We start from the raw sequence: 17,639 nt of genomic DNA on the forward strand, positions 1-17,639 counted from the left end.
GATTGTTGGAAATGTGCCCTAAAACCAATCATGTGATGATACTTTGCGGTCATTTCACATGTTAAACTAATCTAGTTTAATATCAAGGGCAAAGATTATTGTTTTAAGCCGTCTCATATAAATGTTATATGCTTAAACGATAAGCCCAAGGAATATGTAATTAGGAGAATGTAATTTAAACAAGTTAGATTTATGAGACCATTCTCTTTCGTATACATATCCTAAACGTTCCTGATCATAGGATTGCCAATTGGGCATTGACAGTCCGTTAAGATCAGTATGTGCTATGTCTTCTCTTAGTGAGAGTGACTGGTCTCGAGTCATTGGTGTGACTGACACCAAGACAAGTACGTAGGTGCTCAATAAGGAATGAGTTCACTGAACACAATCAACGAAGAGTTCTCATACTTATGTCACATGAAAACTCATGGTTGGGATAATGCAAAGTAGTCCTTTGACCTGAGGCATCATAGTTGTCTTGTGGTTAGGTCCTTGATCTTTGATTATGTTAAAGTCACTCCATTCACGAGTGTCCACGGCATAGTTGGGGTTAAGCCACTTAGCCATGGAGACAAGTGAATGCGCAACAAGGGATCTCTAACCTTCAAACCGTTTGAGGGAGAATACTCTATGATATGATTAAGAATCTCTGGCCAGAGTATGAATGAGATTTAGGAAGTCGTTCCAAATCACATTCAAAGTAATCATATAAGTAAATGAATCACATTGGATAGTAGATATGAATAAACTATCAAACCAAACAATGTCGTCAAAAGTATTGTATTAGAGAAAGGCTGTATTGCATTGTAATCCTAAACTGAATAGGTTCTCCACCTCTTCTAATTAGCTTAGGTAATCATGACATACTGCTAGGTGTCACTCATGGTTTGTGGAAGCCCTAAATGTGTATAATCACTAAAGGCAGAATTGAAAGTAAGTTTCAATTCACAATCGATTTGAAAGAGTTCTAATCGCCCACTGCCTCGCTAAAAGGAACCTAATGGATCGTACACCGTGTAAGGTAGAGATTGAAGAAAGAACGGAGACGAGTAAGGATAATTAAATGGTTTAATTATTTATTTATGGCTAGGATTAATTAATATGTTAATTAATCAAACGAATAAGTTCGTTATAGACCTAGGGTTAGTTTTGGGCCGCAAGGCCCAATGGGATTTGAATGTCAAGCCCATTAACTCAAGTTGTATGACAACTTGAATAAACAAAGGGCTTGAAAGCCCAATAAACCCTTAAGGCCGGCCATTTAGAGGAGGGTAGTGAACTTGCTTTAATTACAAGTTTGCCACTCCAATGAAGGAAGGTATAAATATGACTTTATAGCCAAAATTCATTTAGGGTTTTCTTTTGGGGAAAGGATGAGAACACAAGCTCTCTTTTCTCTCTAAAGAGGCTGGCCATCCTAGAGGAAAATAGCTAGCAATCTTACTTTCTCTAGGTCACTCATTTCTTCTTAAAATCTTACCTTGGTGTGGAGACTTAGAGGTTCTCAATTTTGAGAACTTGGAGAAACCTATTCTTCCATCCAAATCCATGGATCTAAGAAGCAAGGAATGAAGGCCCTATCTGTTGAGTGATTATCCTTTGCTTATGCAAAGAGGAATCAACAAAGGTATAATTTCTTAACTCACTTTGTTTTGAGTTGAGTCTTGGTTCACCTAACTACTAGGCTTTGAATTTAATGGGTAATGTTTTGTTTTTGAGTGCATGCAAGCATGATTCCGCTTTTTAATTGTTAATTGCATGCTATATATGTTGCTCAAATGAACATGTTTTTCACAAAATTTCCTTTAAGAGGCATCGCCGAATCTCGAGAGCCAGACTCCCAACAGGATTACTTGCTAAAAAATCGAAGAGGCACTGCCTTCCGAATCTCGAGAGCCAGACTCCTAAAAGGATTACTTTCTCAAAAAATTGAAGAGGCATCGCTATCTAAATCTCAAGAGCCAGACTCCCAACAGGATTGCTTTCTCAAAAATTGAAGAGTTGCGTTCTCCGAATCTCGAGAGCCAGATCCCCGACAGGATTGCTTGTTTGAAAACCAAAGAGGCATCGCTCTCCGAACTTCGAAAGCCAGATTTCCTTGGATAAAGCTTGTTTGCAATCTTCACACGTAACATCAGCTTTCCAGATACCACATACCACTTTTTCAAAGTGCTCTAACAAAGTTAAAACACGTGAAGCTTGCAGCTCCCACTACATTGCTACGACCAAGAAAGGTAAAGGAATAGCATTACTACTTGTTATTAGGGAGACTCTTATATATGTTGACCTCCATCCTCCACGGACAAGCAAACCTGCAAAAATGCTCAACCCTTCCTCATATCTAGAGGGCATTCCTAACGAAGCCTCTTAATATACTCAGCTTTCTTCCCCCCCCCCCCCAATAATACCTATGCAAACCAGCCACACCAGAGCAAGAGTATCTCATATCATCAGGATCAAAAGTAAGAGTATCTCATATCATGCTTTTTCCCGATCTTTTCCTTTGCCCTTGTTCTTACCCGCAAGACAAGGAGAAAGAGAGCAATCAGTCAGCACTTGGAATCAAGCTTCTAGTTAGGAACTGACTGCCTGGAACCCCTTGCATGATTACTTACCTGGCATTGCTCTCGAGTACTCATCTTCAACATCTTATGCTTCCAGAAAAGATACCACATATACCTGAGGAAAAGATAGGGCAAGTGAGAAGGATACAAGGAAGCATGTGGAGACAAGTGCAACATAACATGTGTCGATTCATCTATTACTTCGTCAACCGCAAAAGTATCTCATATCATCAAGTTTGAACGCACTTTTGATTTAATGGACTTGTTTTGATCCTCAAATTCTTGAGCCGGCCTTATACTCTGGAGGAAACCAGAAAACCCTCCAGCCCAGTTCAAGAATAAGCCTGTGGAAAGTTACTTCTTTAAAAGAAAAAGTATCTCATATCATCTCTTCTCTATTTGCTTCTCCTTATCCTTATTGTTGTTTATGACACAAGGAGATGGAGAACAATCAACCGGAAGCCGAAGTCGAACCTCCGATCCAGGTTGCTTGCTTGGAAGTCTGATTGCTTACCTTGTCTGCTACCTCTTTCAGTAAATCTCCTAGCTCGACGACTTGGGGGACTCCTACTATAGGGTTTTGTATCACACTTGACCAAGCCCGAAACTACAAGTAAGCTTCAAGTGAAATTGATACATTACCATGTGCATCTTCATTGGTTACAAATACCACCCCTGGATGGAGGAAAAGTACTTCCAGAGAAGATGTCACATCTACGTATGAGACAGATAAGGCAAGTGAAAATGATACCACACTTCGGTACTTAGAAGTTTCGTGATTACTCAATGGCTTGGATCTTACAAGTCCCAACTAAGGAGTTTCCCTCACTCGGGAACTTAGGGGAGCACTGTTTGTACCATACTTGACCAATCCTGAAACTACTGAGCACCGATCAACGTTATACCGTCAAGGACCTAGAAGAGTTTCCCTCCAACCAAGAAGCCAATCACAGCGCGACATGTGTCGACATCAGAAGCCAATCATAGCGCAACACGTGTCAACATCAGAAGTTAATCACAACACGACACGTGTCAATATCAGAATGAAACTAGAAACTCTCTTTTATAAATAGAGATCATTCTTTCACAATATTTCCTAATGACATTTGTACTAAATCATTCACTAGTACTCACTAAAGGAGAGCTTGAACCTATGTACTTGTGTAAACCCTTCACAATTAATGAGAACTCCTCTACTCCATGGACGTAGCCAATCTGGATGAACCACTTACATCTTGTGTTTGCTTCCCTATCCCTATCCATTTACATACTTATCCACACTAGTGACCGGAGCAATCTAGCAAAGGTCACAAACTTAACACTTTCTATTGTACCAAAGTCCTCCGGTTTTATGCATCAACATAGATTATCTCTTTGGTTGGCTGTCTGACTTTGAGTTTGCTGGGAATGACTTTAAGACCTTCTCTATTTCTCTGAAATACTTGCTTGCCTTTACTTTTTAGGCTTCTATTGGTGAAGTAGTCAGAGAAGTTAGTGCCCAGGCTGGGACAGCCGGGGGTGAAGTGCTGAATGATGCTGCTTCTGAGAGTGTCGCAGCTGCTGAAGGTGTGGCGACCAAGTAGTCATAGGATGTCCAAGCTGCTAAAAAGTAGTCTTCTAGATAGCATTTAGGATTTTCTTTGTTTTCCTTGTTGCTTTTTGTTTTGCTTGAACTCCTTCGGTCTTTGCTAGTTGCTTATCAATTTTACCAGAAAACTTAATAAACTTGCTTCCTTCGGTTTCTTCATCTTCCCTTCTTTTATTCTCACCTAACCTTAGACTTTTTAGACCAGCGACATGCATGCTACTTTTCAATATCGAACAGGCCTGCATAGCCTATGCAGTCTTAGGTGTTGCAAAGTTGTTAGCCATATGGTTGGTATCAGGATGCCTTACTTATAGAAGCAAACGAGTACGTGTGACCACTTGGTTGTTAACCTTGGCTTTCTTTAATCCTTTGAGTTGTGTGGATTGCACCACAACATACTTTATTTAACCAATTTCATGGGTTGTGTAGTAAGTATCATAACACTTTAGGAATTGGTGTAGATCGTTCCGCGCTTTGGCAAAAATGAAACTTATCGACTACATAACATGTTGGCAGTGGAGGAAGCTTCATATATGCGCACTCACTTGTTTAACCTTCCACAGAAAAATGCATTTGTATAAGTTTAACGCGGCTTACTACTCAAAGGGTAAGCTGTAGATAGTCTTTTAGAAATCGTAGGCTACCTTTGTGTACTCGGTAACAGCTTTAGGGTTCCAGGGCAGTCATCCATAGGGCGTTCTGCGTAATGTGCCTCCTTTGTCTCTGAGGCCCGGTTCCCTACGGATTAGGCCAAGAGACCCAAAATCCTTCAGTTAGCTAAGCCTTGAAAAAGACCATTGTGGCTACTTCTACGAATCCCAGCACAAGCCATCATGCACCTAGTTATTCTAGGGTAGCCTAGCTTATCCACGTCTGGATATTCAGAGTGTCAAGTTTATCTTCCCGCCTTGGATAGCAAACCTATATAGGTGTCAGGGAATTGGTTTACCCTCTCACAATGGAGAGCATGGTTGGTCCCTTGGGGGACGCAATTCCTGCGATGAGTCCCTAAGAAGGGCGGGTCTTCTTTTGAAGTGTAGGAGTGATTAGTTGTTGTAAACATGTACTCGAGCCAAGTTGTAAATTACTTCTGAATTCCTCATTGAAAAATGAGTGAAACGAATGAAAACTTAGCTGTAAAGTAGAGATTGCATAACAATTGGATAATCCTCGGCTCGCAAGGTGGTGCCAATTGAGCTGCTTAAGTCTTCGGGCTTTGATGTAGCAGGAGATCACATATGGTACTTCCTCAGATTGTAGGCGTTCCATTGCTTTTCGATCTCTTTGTTGTTCATGGTGGCAAGGGTGTAACTACCATTGCCACCTACCTTGCTGATCTTGTATGAACCTTCCTAAATGGGATCCATCTTTTTGGAGCCTTCTCTGCTAGCAGTGATGAAGGCTTTTCTTAGGACTAGATCTCCAGTATGAAACTGCCGAATCTTGGCCATTTTGTTGTAGCTGGAGAAAAGTTGTTGCTGGTAGGCTGAGATGCAGGTGATGGTCTACTCACGTTTCTCCTTTGCCAGATCTAAGCTTGTGGCCATTTCCTTATTGTTCTGCCTGATGCTTGGCAGTAGAGTGCTGATACTCAACACGATGACATTGGGAAGAATGATTGCTTCTGAACCAAATGCCAAAAAAAAAGGAGTGTCACCGGTTGCTCGTCGTTTGGTTATGCGATACGCCTATAGACATCTGGGGAGTTCGTCTAGCCACTTTTGTTTCTTATCGGAGAGGGTTTTCTTGAGGCACTCGAGAATTGTCTTGTTGGATGCTTCGGCCTGCCCATTGCCTTGAGGATACCTCGGCGTGGACATGTGCCGCTTGATGCCATATTTTTGGAAGAACTTCACCAAATCTTTAACTACGAATTGTGGGCCGTTGTCTGTGATGATGGATTGAAGGATGCCAAATCGATAAATGATGTTTCTCCATATGAAGCACTCTATGTCCGTCTGAGTCGTGGTTATCATAGGATCTGCTTCTACCTATTTAGTGAAGTAATCGGTTGCCATGATCATCATGCCTCTACCTCTAGTAGTGGGCGGCATTGGCCCTACCAAGTTGATTGCCTACTGCATGAACGACCAAGGACTCGTCTATGAGTGTAGTTCGCTGGCAGGCAGCGTTGGTACTGACTTGTAACATTGGCAACAATCGTATTTTTGTACTAACTCTTTAGCGTCTTAATGCATGGTAGGCCAATAGTAGCCTACGTTAAAAGCCTTATGTGTCAAGGATCAACCTCCAGAGTGATTTCCACAAACACCTTGATGGATTGAACTTAGAACCTTTAAGTCATCGGGAAATGCTAAGCAGCGAAGATGTGGTCCAGTGTAGGATCTTCGGACGAGCATGTTATTCGACATGTAGTAGCGTGCCGCCTTTATTTAGAGCTTTCTAGACTCCAATCTTTTCGTAGGGAGTGTGCCATTAACTAGGTAGTCTATAATGGAATCTTGCAAGTTCGAAGTTGTACTAACCTGTGACACCTCAGCTGCTGGTTCCGCCTTTATGCTTGGCTTGTCTAAATGCTCCACCGGTATAAAGCGTTTGAGTTAGTAGTCAAGGGTGGAGCCTAGGCTGGCTAGTGCGTCCGCGTGGGCGTTGTTTGCCTGTGGAACTTGAGTAAGGGTGTAAGTCTAAAATGCCTCTAGTTATTTGTGTACCTTCTCTGGGTATTGCACAATCTTTGGATGTTTTGTCATGTACTCCCCAGTAGTCTTGGTTGGTGATTAGTTGGGAATCAGAATGAATTGCGAGCTTTTTCAATGCCAAATTTTTTGCCATTCGGAGGCCTACTAGTTGGCTTCATACTCTGCTTCGTTGTTGGATGCTTTGAAGCCTAGAGTGATCGTTTGCTCTAGCATCGAACCGTCTGGGGTAACAAGGACCACGCCTGCTCCCGAGCCCTTGTAGTTGGATGTGTCATCAACATTCAAATGCCAGAAGTCTTCATCAGGTGGAGCAGGTGCCGTTGTGTCGCTCTATTACGTCGCCTAGGCTAGGAGCGAATTCTGCTATGAAGTCTACCAAGGCTTGGGCTTTTATCGTTTCTCGGGAGTAGAAAACTAAACTGTATTGGCCAAGTTCCAATGCCCATTTCATCACTTGTTAAGAAGCGTCCGGACCATGTAGGATTGATTGTAGAGGATACTAAGTCATGACGATGACTGTGTGAGCTTGAAAATATGGTATGAGCTTTCGAGCTGCAACAACTAGTGCCAAAATTAATTTCTCGATCTTTGGGTATCTAGTTTCCGCATCAAGAAGAGCTTTAAAAGTGTAGAATACCGGCAGTTGGGCCCTCAGCTTTTCTCGTATGAGGGCAGAGCTCACTGCTACTTTTGAGACTGCCAAGTAAATGTATAAGTCCTCTGCTACTTCCGGCTTGGATAGTAAGGGAAGTGATGTGAGATACTTCTTCAGGTATTGGAAAGCTCTTTCATACTCATCATCCCATTTGTCTCGTTGTGCCCTCTTGATGATGTCGTCGACGTAGACCTCCATGGTTACTCCAATTTGCTTCTTGAACATCATATTTACCAATCTTTGGTAAGTGGCTCCCGTGTTCTTGAGGCCAAATGGCATGACCTTGTAGCAGTAGGTCCCTTGCTCGATCATGAACGTGGTTTTCTCCTTATCGGCCTCATACATGGCTATTTGGTTGTAGCCAGAGTATATGTCCAAGAAACTGAGCAACTAGTTCCCATAAGTTAAATCTACTAGCAGATTGATTCGGGGAATTGAATAAGGATCCTTCAGGCATGCTTTATTGAGGTCGGTGTAGTCTAGGCAAACCCTCCATTTGCCCTTCTCTTTCTTCATTACTAGCATGACCTTGGTAAGCCATGCTAAATGCGCCACCTCTTCTATGAACCCAGCCTTCAATAACTTGCCAATTTCTGCCTCAATCATCGCCACTCGCTAGGGTGCAAAATGTCTTCTTTTTGGGATCACCGGTTTGGCAACGGGGTCAAATTGCAGCTTGTGGCAAGCTATCTTATGGTCGATGCTAGGCATGTCTAAAGGTGACCACGCGAAGAAGTCATGATTTTCCTTAAGGAAAGCTGTGAGTTCCTCATTTTCTTTTAGGCTCAAACGTGAGCCAATTCTAGTAGTCTTCTTCGGCTGCTGGGGATCAAGAATTATATGCTCGGTGTCCTCTTCAGGTTTCCATTCTGTCTCATCTGCTGGCGAGTGGGTTTGAACACCATCTTCTTGATTCGTTTACTGTAATTGCTATTTGGTAACTTCGTTGTCCCTTTAGACCTCGGTAGCCTCTATAAGGGTGAAGGTCTTCTTTTTTTACTCATTCAGTACTTGCACAGTGCATCGTCGAGATGTAGCCTCGTCAAACTTGATAGGCGTCCAGCTTTATCAACCAAGGTCACCCTAGAATCTCATTGTAGGGAGACGGGTCACTTACTATCGTGAATGTCTGCTTTAAGACAATTGGCGGTGTTTTCACATCAAGTGTGATATGGCCTATGACAGTCGAGGTGTGTCTGTTGAATTCGATGAGTACCTCCGCTCGGTGTATGATTGTGCTTTCCAGGCCCATCTTCTGAATTACTGAGATTGAAGTAGGTTGACTGCACTTCCATTATCAACCATTATCTTGTTGACTATAGAGTGGGCTAATTAGACAGATACCACCAGTGCGTCATCATGCAGGAAGTCGACACATTCGACATCCTGCTCAGGGAAGCCAACGATGGGTCCAGGTTGGGTGTTGACTGTCTGGACCTGTGAGACCAGTAAAGCCTGCTGGATCTTCTTCTTCTTAGAATTATTAGTGCCTCCTAAGTGTTCAGATTTAGCGAAGATGTCATTAATCTGAATTATCTTGTTGGACGACTCTTCGTCTGCATTAGCGTTCCTTCTAGGCTATGCAGTTGGCTTGTCTAAGTACATGTCGACCTTGCCTTCCTTCACGAGTTTCTATAGGTAATTGTTCCAAGTATAGCAGTCGTTGGTTGTGTGACCAGGACCTCAGTGGAATGCGCAATACTTGGTGTGGTCCATCTTGGAAGTATCTCCCTTCGATTGTTTTAGCAGTTTGAACCATGGTTCGCTTTTGATGTCACCAAGGATTTGGTGGATCGAGATCGAGAACCTTGAGTAGTTCTTAGGCGTCAGGCCTTCTTTAGTCGGGGATCGGTCCTTACGCGCTTACCTGCTTTTATTGTTGTACTATTTTCGTCCTCCTTTTTTGAGCTACTGCCGACTTTTTTCGAGGCAACTTTGGTGCCTTGTCTGCTCGCCGACCTTCATCCCAAAGTGCATGCTTTTTTGCCAGAGTGAAAGAGTCTACCAGAGTTAGATCTTCTTTCATGATCAATTCTCCAAACAGTTGGTGGTTTGCTGGCAGTCCTTTTTGGAAGGCTGCACTTACCATCGAGTCGTCGCATCCGACTATCTTCGCCTTCTCTGCTTTGAACCTCTTCACGTAGTCGTGAAGTGACTCCTTTGGATTCTCTTTCACATTGAACAAATGGTCGGACTTCTTTTTTATCGAGCGATAAGATGAGAATTCTTTGGTGAAAACCATGGAAAGCTCATCAAAACTCCAGATGAATCGTGGCGGTAGAGTGTGGAACCAATCTTACGCCTTGCCTTGCAAAGTGATGGCGAATATCATGCACATAAGGGCATCGTTGTTCCGATAAAGGACCATCGTGCTTCGGTAGTTCTTCAAGTGTCTCTTTGGAACTCCATCTTCTTTGAAAGATGTGAAATGTGGCATGCTAAACATGTGTGGAGGCTCTACCTGCTCGATCATGTCTATGAAGGGTGACTTGCTCATATTGGTCATGTCCCGTCGTAGTGCCTCATTGGTGACCTCGTTGCGTTAGAAGTCACACAATCACTCGGTCAAGAGCCTCTATACTTCTTCCTGAATTTGCCTTTATTGGGGTAGCGGAGCTCTCGGCCACCTCTGGTCTTGACTTGCTGGTCTAGGTTGCTTTTCTATGTGCTCGGTTTGTCTATGCCACGGTTGCGGTGCATGTGGTACGTTCTTAGTAGGCGAGTGGATTCCTCGTAGGCTTCCAGTTGAAACTTCAGCCGAATTGAGTGATTGCTTCTTTCCTTCCGTCGTGCTACCTACGAGCCTAGCCATGAATAAACACTTCGCCTAGAAGGTTGCTCATGCCGATTACCAGAGTGTGGTCCCAACGGTGAATGTTTGCTTGTCTATGGGCCTAACCGAGAATGCACACTCTCTTGCAGGCTAAGACGGGAGTATACACTATATCAGGGGCCTAGTCAGGAGTGTACACTTCCAGAAAGCTCGGTTCGTTGCTGGTCAAGTGGCTGCTTGCTCGGACACTGCTAGAGAGGTTCTTCGTTTGCCTTTGTCCTACTTTGGCACATCTTGTCTGGGGCATGTTGCATTTCAGTGCACTGCAAAAGCTAATTCACCAAGGTCGTCTGTTGTGCAAGGGCGCTTGTCAACTTTATGACTTGTCGAGACAAGTGTTGCTCACCATTTGGGTTAGAAGTTCTTAGACGGAATGTGTCTCCTTGAGTAATGAAAGTGTAATGGGCTCTAAGCGTGAGATTTGAGTTGGGAAATATCAAATATGCGGAAATAGGGTGAAAATGCCCCCGGTTCAATCGTTGGCCCAGAAATTTGGAGTCGGGACGGTTGAACCAGTCTTGGACTGATTTAGGCTGCTTAGGACACAATGGGAGTGGGCTGGCCTATGTGTAGCACACGTGAGTGCTGGGCCTAGGCTCGGCTCGGGTGCGCACTGGGTTCATGCCGAGTCGTGGCTCGGGTCGACTCATCCTAGGCTTAGGCTTGTGTGGTTTAAAGTGGCGTTGGGTTGTCTTCCACATGGCTTGGGCATGTAGGTCCTAGGTCGTAAGCTGAGCTTGGGCTTGCACTGCTAGGGTAACAGCCTGGGCTGCTCTCAGCGCCTGGGCTTACTACTCATCGTGGGTTATGAACTTGCCAAAGGTTACCACGGTGGTGGTTGCCATGGTGGCTGCCACGATGGTCCCCCGTGGGATGCAAATTTCCACCTTCTTCTTCTTGGACAAAACTGCACCTGCAAAACAATTAACACCTAAGATCAAGGCCAATAGCCTCATGCACCCACGATGGATGGGGGGGGGCTTTGGCCAAAGAGTCTCCAATGCCAAAGTTAGAATTTGAGAGAGAAAGTGTTTCAAGGTTGTTGGAGAAATGAGGGGCTATATATATAGGTGTGGCCGGCCCTATATGGAGAAATAGGGATTGGCCACTTATGGTGGAAATTGGCTCTAATTGCAAGATATTATGCCAAATAATATCTTGCAATCAATTAGGTAATTAATCAATTAATTAGGCAATTATTCCCAATTTGAAAAGAATAATTGGAAGTTACCTTGTGGGTAAAGATTTGATTAGAGGGTTTTAAAAGAATATCATTTTGATCACCTTTGACCTTGATTGAGCCATTATTGTCTGTTGCATGTGCGTGGGAGTCCCGATGTGCCTCAGGGGTAATTTTGTCTTTTTAGCCCCAAAAGTCCACGTGTCACCTCCATAATTTTCTTGGTTATTTTTGGCTCCACAAGAATCACAATAACCAACAATTCTCAGGCTCTTACTTCTTCTGTAAACTAACTCGTAGTCCTTTGTTTCTGAAGATACTGTTGGAAATGTGCCCTAAAGCCAATCATATGATGATACTTTACGGACATTTCACATGTTAAACTAATCTAGTTTAAATATAAAGGGCAAATATTATTGTTTAAGCCGTCTCATATAAATGTTATATGCTTAAACGATAAGTCCAAGGAATATGTGATTGGGAGAATACGATCTAAAGAAGTTAGATTCATGAGACCATTCTTTCGTAGACACATCCTAAACGTTCCTGATCATAGGATTGCCAATTGGGCATTGACAGTCCGTTAAGATCAGTACGTGTTGTGTCTTCTCTCAGGGAGAGTGACTAGTCTCGAGTCATTGGTGTGTGTGACATCAAGACAAGTACGTAGGTGCTCAGTAGAGAATGAGTTCACTGAAGACGATCAACGAAGAGTTCTCATATTCATGTCACATGAGAACTCATGGTTGGGATAATGCAAAGTAGTCTTTTGACCTGAGGCATCACAGTTGTCTTGTGGTTAAGTCCTTGATCTTTGATTATGTCAAAGTCACTCCATTTGGAGGGTGTCCACGGCATCGTTGGGGTTAAGCCACTTAGCCATGGAGACAAGTGAATGCGCAACAAGGGATCTCTAACCTTCAAACCGTTTGAGGGAGAATACTCTATGATATGATTTGGAATCTCTGGCCAGAGTATGAATGAGATTTAGGAAATCGTTCCAAATCACATTCAAGGTAATCATATAAGCACACGAATCACATTGGATAGTAGACATGAATAAATAAACTATCAAACCAAACAATGTGGTCAAGAGTATTGTATTAGAGAAAGACCGTATTGCATTTGTAATCCTAAACTGAATAGTTTCTCCACCTCTTCTGATTAGCTTAGGTAACCATGATATGCTGCTAGGTGTCACTCATGGTTTGTGGAAGCCCTAAACGTGTGTAATCACTAAAGGGAGAATTGAAAGTAAGTTTCAATTCACAATCGATGTGAAATGGTTTTAATCGCCCACTGCCTCGCTAAAAGGAACCTAATGGATCGTACACCGTGTAAGGTGGAGATTGAAGAAACAATGGAGATGAGTAAGAATAATTAAATGGTTTAATTATTTATGGCAAGGATTAATTAATATGTTAATTAATCAAACGAATAAAGTTCGTTAAAGACCACGGGTTAGTTTTGGGCCTCAAGGCCCAATGGGCTTCGAACGTCAAGCCCATTGACTTAAGTTGTATGACAAACTTAATTCACAAAGGCCCAAAAGCCCAATAAAACCCTTATGGCCGGCCATGTTAGAGAGAATGGCCTTTTGGTTCTTTAGGTCACTTATTTGAAGTGACTATATAAAGGACTTTATAGCCTAAATTCATTAAGGGTTTCTTTTAGAGAAAATTGGTGAGAACTTGTCTCTCCTTTTCTCTCTAGGAGGCCGGCCCCCTTGGAGGGTGCATCTAGCAATCCCACTACTCCAAGGTCACTCATTTCTTCTCCAATCTCTCCTTGGTGTGGAGACTTAGAGGTTCTCAATTTTGGGAACTTGGAGAAACCTTTTCATCCATCCAAATCCATAGATTTTAGATGCAAGGAATGAAGGCCCTCTCTTTGGGTGATTAGCCTTTGCTTATGCAAAGAGGAATCTACAAAGGTATAAATTTCAACTCACTTTGTTTTGAGTTGAGTCTTGGTTCACCAATCTACTAGGCTTTGAATTTCACGGTTAATGTTTTGTTTTTAAGTGCATGCAAGCATGATTCCGCCTTTAATTGTTAATTGCATGCTTATAGATGTTGCTTAAATGAACATGTTTTCACAAAATCATCCTTCAGATACCTCATCACTTTCTTTGCTGCTGTCAAATGAGCTTGTCCAGGATTGGATTGATATCTTCCTAGCTCAAGGCAAAAGCAATGTCAAGTCGAGTACAGACTTATGCATATATCATGCTGCCTACAATTGATGCATATGTTTGTCATTCATTTATGTCTTTTCAATCTTAGTTTTAGGACATTGTTGTTTCAGTTTGTCACCCTTTGTGACTGGTACTTCACTGCTAGTACAAGTTGACATGTTAAACCTTTTGAGAATTTTCTCAATGTAGCCAATCAGTGAAAGACCAAGTAAGCCTCTCTTTTTGTCACGAGTGATTTACATTCCTAGTACTTGTGAAACTTCTCCGATGTCTTTCATTTCAAAGTTGTTAGTGAGCATGAGCTTTGTCTCTTGCAGCAGTGTCAGTATGTGCTAGCAAACAAAATATCATCCATATAGAGGACTAGGATGATATGTCTCACACTGGACTTAAGATAGATGCACTTATCTTCTGAGTTTTCAAGGAAACCATATGATTGTATGACTTCTTCAAATCTTAAGTACCACTGTCTTGAAGCCTGTTGCAAACCATAAATTGATTTCTTGAGTCTGCATACTAAATCCTTCTCTAATTCTTTAGTGAATCCCTTAGGCTGTTTCATGTAAATCTCTTCTTCGAGATTGCCATTAAAAAATGCAGTCTTAACATACATCTGATGTAGAAATAAGTCATAATGAGCCACTAATGCCATGACAAATATGAATGATTCCTTTGTTAAAACAGGTGAGAATGTTTCTATGTACTCCACTCCTTCTTGTTGAGTATATCCCTTAGCCACAAGTCTAGCTTTGAACCTTTCTATTTCATCCGTTTGAATCTCTCTTTGTTTTGAACACCCATTTGCATCCAATTGGTTTGTATCCTTTTGCAATACTTTAAGTTCCTACACTCCATTTTCTGTCATGGATTTAAGCTCAGATTTCATCCATTCTCATGTTGTACGTTATTCACTGTTTCCTTGAGGGCTGATGGCTCAACAATGTTGATGTCAGCCTTATTCAAATATAGTACAAAGTGATATGAGATTGCAGGCTTCCTTAATCTTGTCGATTTCCTAAGTATGGGTTCCCCTTGGCTTTGAACTTGTTCAGTAACTGGAATTTGAACAAGCTCACCTTCATTTGATGTATTGAATGGCAATGGATTGTCCGTCATGTCATGATTTTTTCCTGGTATTTCATTTTGTACATTGTTGCTTGCAGCTGAAGCAACATGCACCATTTGTACACTATAACTTGCAGATAAAGCAACCTGGTCCAAAGGAACACTGTCAAGCTCCATCTCGGTCGTTAGAGTTGAAGTTCTCACTACATTGTCTTATGTTTTCTCCTCAAAGACAAAACCGTTATTTGTCACACCACCTGCAATCTCCTCTATTAATTTAATCTTTCCCGTTTCAATGAAACTCATGGAATGGTCTGGAAAAGAAAACCTGTACTCCTTGGTTCTTTCTGGGTAACTTATGAAGTAACAACTTACTATTTCAGGATCAAGCTTTCTCTTTTGTGGATTGTAGGCCCAAGCTTCTTCCTTGCATCCCCAAGTTCTCAAGTGTTGTACGCTTGGCTTCCTTTTGTTCCATAATTCAAATGGTGTTGCTGCCACTGATCTGCTAAGCACTCGATTTGAAATATAATTTGCAGTTTTGATTGCATCAGCCCACATAAATAATGGCAAAGTGGTAGTGCTCATCATGCTTCTTACCATATCCTTTAATGTTCAATTTTTCCTTTCTGAGATCCCATTTTGTTGTGGAGTTCCAGGATTGGTGTATTGAGCAACAATTCCCTCACTTTGTAGGTAGAGTGCAAATGGTCCAAGATTTCTACCATGTTCAGTGCACCTTCTATAGTATTATCCTCTTCTGTCTGGCCTCGCTACCTTAATCTTCTTGTCCAACTGTTTTTCAACGTCATCTTTGGAAATTTGAAAAGCCATTAGTGCACTAGACTTCTCAAATAATTTCAAGTAACAAAATCTTGAGTAATCATCTATGAAGGTTATAAAATACTTGAACCATCATATGTAGGTGTAGGAAAAGGGCCACAAATGTCTATGGATGAGCTCAAGCAATTCATTGCTCCTTGTTGCATCCTTCTTATGTGAATTAACCATCTTTCCTTTAATGCATTCAATACAAGTCTTCGGATTATCATAATCCAGTCTTTCAATTGAAATGTGCCAGTCTTTTGTGTCAGAGAGTGGATCAAGTCTCATTGTGATTTAATCTCTTTTGTCCAACCATGTTTGCCATGTAACTTGGTTCTTTGCAGTTAAGTTTCAACATGTCACCAATGTGTAAACATTTCCAATAACTTGCAAGTTTTGATAAAAGCCACTGTCATTTATTGAAAATACAAACTTCTTCTTAACTAGCTATCCAACAGCTCCAATATATAATCAAAACTGATTATACAAATTAAAAGCTTCAAACATTCAATTACCCAGAAATCAAAAATGAAAATCTCTAATATTAGAAAGTCAGAAGTCAAATTTGGTGTCTGAAGGCTTCACCATAAATTTTTGGACTAAAATCCCCTCAAACAAAAAAAAGAAAAGAAAAAGCAGCTTGTAAAAAAAAAAAAACACACACACACACACACACACACTAATAAGGGTATTTGAGTCCAAACAAATAACCAACAACCATATTCATTCACCAACGTGTTTTGGCAGTTAACACATGTCACTCCAACACCCTGCAACCACAACATGATCGTGCTTCACCATGATCATCCTTCTCCTTCATCCACGCTTTGCTTTGGCAGTTCACAAATCTCACCCCTAACACCATTTATATGCGCAGACAATTGCTTAGTTGGCGCTGCGACCACACCATTCTAGAGAAATCCTTCTACGCTGCATCTTTTGTCTCTCCTCCAAGCATGCAATCCTCTAAATCTTCTCTCTCTTCTCCACCTACGCCGCCTTCATTGCCATCTTCTCCAAGTACCCATGTTCCCAATTTAAAAAACTAGGGTCTAATTTTGGGGGTTTTTTGTTTCTTTCGTTAATTTGGAATGGGGATTTTCCCTAGCTCTCTAGATGCCCAATCTCTTTTAAAAACACGCAATAGTCTGTTGACGGATTCTATCTTTAGATTTTAGTTTGAGTGGCTTGCATTGTATGGCTAATTATTTCTCACACTATCTAATCAAATGAAGGGGAAAGAGTTTCAGTTTGAAAGATGGTCATAAATCAACACACACAATCATCAAGCATTGAGTAAGATAATCACCATTCCAAATTAACGACAGAAAAAAAAACCCCCCAAAATTAGACCCCTAGTTTTTTAAATTGGGAACATTATCTTATAAGTTTGCATAACACTGAAGATTATCAATAAACAAGATCAACTAAGTGATTAAAATCAACAATATACATATGTCAATACTCCTCCTTGGTTCGAAGTTCCAAATAGCAGGACAAAAAGGTGCAGAGGCAAAATGAAAAACACTAAGAAAAACTGAACCTGACGTGAATCGAACACGCAACCTTCTGATCTGGAGTCAGACGCGCTACCATTGCGCCACAGATCCATACATGTTGCCTACTTTAACTGAATGTACTCACAGTTAAAAGACTAGTAACTATTTATCTTTAAATTTTTGTTTTTACTGTTGGAACAACGGTTTGAATTTCCCATTTGCTCATTCCCGCCCACCTCAGTTCTTCCATTCCAAAATTTTTATTTACCCATTTAAATAAGAGAATTTTAATAAAAAGCTCCCGGTACTGTTCACTTTAACGAAAAATTATATTTTTACACTAAAAAATCAATCCTGGAACTATTCACTTTACCCTTTATTTTGTTCTTATCGTTAAAACTCAAAGTTTTCAAACCCTTTTCATTAGTTTTCCTAATAAATAATCGTCGTGTGTATAAAAAGTAAATTAACTATCTAATAAATGATTACTCATGTGGTGAAATGGCGATATAAGAGAATCTTTCCCATTAGGTGGGACAACACCTGAAGTTGGGTGGGTGGTTCTTGAGTTGG

General features: G+C 41.4%; 1 non-coding gene across 1 annotated transcript; it reads right to left on the reverse strand.

Moving 5' to 3' along the window:
• Positions 1-17,105: 17,105 nt before the first annotated feature.
• TRNAW-CCA (transfer RNA tryptophan (anticodon CCA)) lies at positions 17,106-17,177 on the reverse strand. Its single transcript has one exon. It is a non-coding gene; the product is annotated as a tRNA-Trp (tRNA).
• Between the last annotated feature and the right edge of the window lie 462 nt (positions 17,178-17,639).

Source organism: Malus sylvestris, chromosome 16, assembly GCF_916048215.2.
Source record: "Malus sylvestris chromosome 16, drMalSylv7.2, whole genome shotgun sequence".
NCBI classification, from domain to species: domain Eukaryota; kingdom Viridiplantae; phylum Streptophyta; class Magnoliopsida; order Rosales; family Rosaceae; genus Malus; species Malus sylvestris.